This window comes from Arachis hypogaea, chromosome 14, assembly GCF_003086295.3.
Source record: "Arachis hypogaea cultivar Tifrunner chromosome 14, arahy.Tifrunner.gnm2.J5K5, whole genome shotgun sequence".
NCBI classification, from domain to species: Eukaryota; Viridiplantae; Streptophyta; class Magnoliopsida; order Fabales; family Fabaceae; genus Arachis; species Arachis hypogaea.
Window position 1 is genome coordinate 88,958,956 of NC_092049.1, and position 6,484 is coordinate 88,965,439.

The 6,484-nt window shown below is 36.0% G+C and overlaps 1 pseudogene; it reads left to right on the plus strand.

Moving 5' to 3' along the window:
* Positions 1 to 1,180: 1,180 nt before the first annotated feature.
* On the plus strand, positions 1,181 to 5,956 carry LOC112742729 (uncharacterized; annotated as a pseudogene).
* Positions 5,957 to 6,484: the final 528 nt, after the last annotated feature.

A 6,484-nucleotide genomic window follows, 5' to 3' on the forward strand; every position in this document is an offset into this window, starting at 1 on the left:
AGTAAAAGGTCCTATTTATAATAAACTAGTCACTAGGGTTTACATGAGTAAGTAATTGATGCATAAATCCACTTTTGGGGCCCACTTGGTGTGTGCTTGGGCTGAGCTTTGAGTGCTGCACGTGTAGAGGTCCTTCTTGGAGTTGGACGCCAGTATTTGTGCCAGTTTGAGCGTTCAACTCTGGTTTTGGATCCTTTTCTGGCGCTGGACGCCAGAATTGGGCAGAGAGCTGGTGTTGAACGCCAGTTTACGTCGTCTATTCTTGGCCAAAGTATGGACTATTATATATTGCTGGAAAGCCCTGGATGTCTAATTTCCAACGCAATTGGAAGCGCGCCATTTCGAGTTCTGTAGCTCTAGAAAATCCACTTTGAGTGCAGGGAGGTCAGAATCCAACAGCATCAGCAGTCCTTCTTCAACCTCTGAATCTGATTTCTGCTCAAGTCCCTCAATTTCAGCCAGAAAATACCTGAAATCACAGAAAAACACACAAACTCATAGTAAAGTCCAGAAATGTGAATTTAACATAAAAACTAATGAAAACATCCCTAAAAGTAACTAGATCCTACTAAAAACATACTAAAAACAATGTCAAAAAGCGTATAAATTATCCGCTCATCAGAGTGTTTACTCGATGATTCAGAAGAAGAAGATATCGATAGAAGCTCTATCCCAACTCCTCATAGATGGATCAACAGAGATCGAGAAGCAGGACATGATCACCTTTTCCAATATTACTTTGCAAATGAGCCGGTGTATAATGCTGACATTTTTCGATGGAGATTTCAAATGAGAAGACATGTGTTCCTTCGGATAGTAGATGCTCTCTCAAATACGTATCCGTATTTCCAATAGAGGGTCGATGCAACTAGGAGAAGAGGCTTGTCACCACTCTAAAAATGTACTACTGCGATACGAATGTTAGCATATGGCATAGCTGCTGATACGTAGATGATTATGTGCGCATAGGCGATAGCACTATAATTGAATGCTTAGAAAAATTTGTTGAAGGTGTCATTTCGGTGTTCGAGGATGAATACTTGCGAAAACTAAATTTAAATGATCTACGACGCCTGCTACAAATGGCGGAAGGTGTGGAAAAATTGACTGCATGTTGGGTAGCATTGACTGCATGCATTGGCAATGGAAAAATTGTCCAAAGGTGTGGAAACGTCTGTACATGAGTGGTTATCGTGGAGTTACAACCATAGTACTTGAGGTTGTAGCATCTTCAGACCTTTGGATATGGCATGCATTCTTTGGAGTTTCTGGTTCAAATAATGATATTAACGTGCTAGATCGTTTACCAGTATTCGATGATATTCTGAATGACCGTGCTCCGGAGGTAAAGTGTACTATTAATGGTAATAACTATACTATGGGATACTATTTAGTAAATGGTATTTATCCTGAATGGGTCACATTTCTCAAATCAATCTCAAAACCACAAAGGGAGAAACACAAGTTATTTGCACAATATCAAGAAGGGCAAAGAAAAGATGTAGAACGAGCATTCGAAGTGTTACAAGCACGCTTTGCAATTATATGTGGTCTAACGCGCTTTTGGAAAAAGAAGAAACTTGCAAATATAATGCGAGCTTGTATGATATTGCATAATATGATTGTTGAGGATGAAAGAGACACTTATGCAGGAAATTTTGCTCAGGGCTTAGAGTATGACGCTGTCGAAAACGGCTTATGACAACCTCAGCTGGGAGAGGAAGATTTTGCACCATACCAACAATTTCTCCAAAGAAATGCGGAACTTCGAAATAGGCGGTAGCATAGACAGTTGAAAGAGGACTTGATTGAACACATATGGCAATTTCACAATACTTGTCATCAACTATAGAGCTTAATTATATTTTTTTGTATTAAGTAATTTTACAAATTAGTATAATTCCGAATTATATACTGTGTATTATTGTTATATATGAATTTTTTTTAATATTAATATATTTTAATATTAAATTATTTTTGAATTTATAAATTTAAATAATATTATTGAAAAAATAGTAACTACATTAATTTTAATTATTTTGATTAATTAATTAAGTGGAACCACAATAAGGACTAAAGTTAGTTTCTACTAATGGAGAAGAGAGAGATGCTTTGAGTTCCTATTTACTGTTTATAACGCAAAAACTGATGTGGAGTTACTTTTTATGACAGGTGAACCATAAATAGAAATTCGGATGAGTTCTCTACTGGAGATGGTCTAAAAACTCAAAATATCACAAAAAATAGTCAGCATAAAATCTTATAATTTGATTTAGCAAGTCTGAATACAACAGTGTAAATCACATGTTGTTGCAATATATCAAGACCTCCAAAATAGGAATTGACTAAACTCTCATAATATGATATGATATTTGAAACTACGGTTGGACCAATAAACAATATGAGCCTCAATGTTAGTCCTAATGGTGGAATAAGGCCAATCATCCTGCAGCTTTAAACGAAATCATTGCTAATACAATTTTCTCATGCTCACGACTAGCACAATCTTCTTGAAACAGAAGATCGTAGTCGTTGGATCAACATTGAACCAAAAAACAATGACAAGTCAAGTAAGACATGCTACATGAAATTTATGCCCAGTGCAACAAGAATATATAAATAAAGTAATGAAAACAAGTTAGAAAGGTGTCATCTTACACAAGTAATAAAGTGTAAAACTTTCTAGAGGAATCAGATCAATAGTTGTCACAAGATACACATTATTATATTCATTATTGATGTACTTTCCATCATTTATGACACTGCATTCCATATCTAAAGTTTGTTATCAACTAGTCCACGGATAACGAAAATTTCACAAAAAACACACCTCTCGCAAAGTGTCATTATCTTAATCATGCTGATCATGCTTATAAAACATATATACCAACTTAAAAAAAAACAAAATTTAGTGAATGTAGAACATAGATCAACAAGACCATCCATCATGGATGTAGCACAAGAGTTAGGAAGATTAAAGGACTACCTCACTAATCCAAATTCTTCACGCAGATCAGAAAATTCAGTCAAATAGTTATTAATTTAGAATTTAAATTTTGATATTATGCCAATCAACCTTCTATAAATTTGTAGAACAAGATGAATCTGCTGCTATAACTGAACCAAATCTAATAATACACAAAATACAATAAAATAAAATTCATGTCAAGAATTCAAAATACTCAACCACTAATACGAGGTCAAAGTCACTTTTATGAAATAAGATAATCAGCACTTTGAGGATTTGTCATAATTCATAACTTAAATTAACACATTGAGGATTAACAGATGACTTACTGCACAACTGCACAACGACGGTGACGATGATGATAGCTAACACGGCAAGCAAAGGTAGCAACAACTAACCCATTCAATCTCATTAAATCATTTCTCTAATTAATCACTTTATAGATTGACCAGCCAAAATTTTCTAAATCCTCAATTTTAATATAATACTCCTAAAGTCCTCAACCATTTATAAAAAAAATTCTTATAAATCAAAACTTAACTACATCCTGTCTCAAATATCTCTTTTACCTTCAACTCCATTACCTAACTCTATTAACACTATTTTCTCTCACACTTCCATAATCCAAACTCGTGGTTTTATAAAATAATTTGCTTCTTTAAAGCTTCAACTAATTAAAATAAATTTTTTTTCATCGTTATTTAAAATTAGATAAGTTAAATCGTAAACCATTTTCACAAATTGAAATCACAGAACTCATTTTTCATTTAAACCAAACTTTCAAAGCTCTTTAAATTCTTACAAAAATTCTAGTAGAACTTCCCCTAACAACCAGAGTTTATCACTCCTCACGGGTTCCCTCAATTCAACCTCAACTCAACAAAATCAACATTTCAGTACTCAGAATGCTCCAAACTAAACACTTTATGTTCCATTAGTTGCCGAATCAGTTGCACGTTCATTGGCTTGTGTTTCATGTTATCTTGTAGAGCTTGCAAGGACATGCTTGCAGGTAGTTGATTTGAAATCCTAAAATGTGGATTCATTACATGATTTTGCTACAAATTCTTGATAGCTCCTCTAAAGTGTTTACGAGTTTTTTCAGTTGAGCTGAATTGAATTACTCATTTTTTTCCACTTGCATGTTCTATCTCTCTGTTTAGGCATTTAAAGCAACCGGAAGTGGGAAGTATCCGGGGTTTTTAAGACATTGATTGGAGCCATCAACCCAATCAGGGTTACAGAGAGATTTCAAAGTTGGAAGTGTTTTTCTAGCATCTTTCTCTCTTTCACTTCTGAGTTATTACGTTTTATGGTAGATTTTTCCAACATGTCTCTTACAAAGGAGTTAGTATGCTGTTACTGTTACACATGATTATATCTGTTATAATTTTGTTACCTCAATTAATAATTATTGTGGTTTTGATTATGTTTTCCTCACACTACATAGATACCGTTATTGGTGGACTGGCCTTAGAGCTCAACTTTTTCGTGATGTTCCATACTCTGGAATTTGTTGGTCAACCCTTGAGCCAGTAGGATTTCTACATTCAATGAATAAAATGTATTGCTCATTTGATTTTTTTTATTTTTGACCATAGAGCTTCTTTACAGATAAGAAAAAAAACTTCTTGGCCTCGTGGGTGATGAAGCAACTACAGCCATTATCCTTGGGGCAAATTTTACTGTTGGTTTTATTGCAGGAATGGTCGCAGCTACTGCCACATGTCCACTTGATGTGGCAAAAACTCGACGGTAAAAAGAGGTGGTTTCTTGAAACTAAGCTTTTAGATGATAACTAGGCCAAGACATGACCCTGCCTGGGTCAGGCGGGGCCGACTGGCCCTAGTGTTTGGCCGGCCAAGACAGGCTTTTGGCCGAATAAGGTTAGATAGACTGGCCCTAGTGTCTGGTCACCTAGGAGTCGGGTCTTGCCAGGACAGGCCTCTAGCAAAGTCAGACCGGGTAGACTGGCCCTAGTGCCTTGCCAGCCAAGACAGACCTCTAGTCAAGTTTGCCAGGCAAACTGGCACTAGTATTTGCCTGTTTGACCAGTCAGGACAAGCTCCTGACCAGGTCAGGCTGGGTAGATCATCAATAGAAGTAGCTAACTAGCTGAAATTAGATACAACACAGATTGCTGGCTAAAATCAAACTTGCAGCATCATTATGCTGATTTGGCTCTTAGTTTTAACTCCAGTTAACTAAGCCGCAGACACAATTACATATGCCATGTATACAAGTAATACGCACTTATTCAATGACTATTTTTGGGACTGTGGGGACACTTTTCAAATGTCCACCTTTACATGAATTAATATTTTCATTGCATTTAGAAAATGATGAAATTTTGAATGTAAGTGCAATGTAGCTGGAATATTTATGCATTAGTAAGTTGTTGGGGTTTGGTTTGTCTTAGACAAACATATATAGTTGCATAATTGACCCTTTTTAATGCATGATGATTAAAAATTATTCTTTGCATTAACTTTATGTAATGGTTTGTTGTAATTCTTTTTCTCCGTCCATATTACTAATTTTTATTTTAGAACGTATGCATTTAATTACTGCACATTAATAATGAACACATAGTTTGAGCCTTTGAGTATTCCATGTTCTCTAACATGATCTATTTTTCATTTTCACATAAGGATCATGAAAGGGCATTAAAGATGACAACAAGAACAACATTGATAGAGATTTGGAGGTAGGTGCATTTTTATAAGCTGATGATTGGTCCCCCATATCATTACATTTAGATCATAAGCTTTGGACTAACATTGGAACATTTCTTCTTAGGACAGGGATGGAGGATTGAGAGGGCTATTCATAGGTGTTGGTCCCCGTGTAGGCCGCGCCGGTCCATTAGTTGGTATAGTTGTATCATTCTATGAAGTTGTCAAGCATGCCTTGCACATAGACAGAAGACTCCAAAAGACGACGGCGATGGTGCTACAGACTCTGAAGATGACTATGACGGTGCTCTGAGTTTAGAAGACGATGGTGGCACTGCGAGCTCAAACAACGACGCTAGCACTGCGAACTTAGAAGACGACGACGTCGCGAAAGGAGAAGGTGTTGTGTTGTGCGGTGCTTCTGGCTGAAAAGTGTAGCTCAGTAACCATTTGAGAAGGTGAAAATGGTCACTTGTGAGGCTGAGTTAGGGTTAGTGAGGGTAGAGTACTTTAGTAACCTTTTAATTAGCGACCGATTTAGTGACTAATTAGTTATAACATTATTATAAAGCAGTCGCTAAGTTAAAAATAACGATCGATTTAGTGACCAATCACTTTAAATTTGTATCTATATTTAGTTGCTAAATCGGTAGCTATTTTAACTATTAGCAACCAATTTAGCGACCACCAGCTTAGCGACCAACCTTTTTCAGTTTAATTCTCTATTGGTTGCAAAATTGGTCAGTAAATTAAAAAATAGCAACCAATTTGTGACTAACAATTCCAAGCGTTACTTCCTCATTTCGGTTGATAATTTGGTCGCTAAGTTGAAAAATAGCGA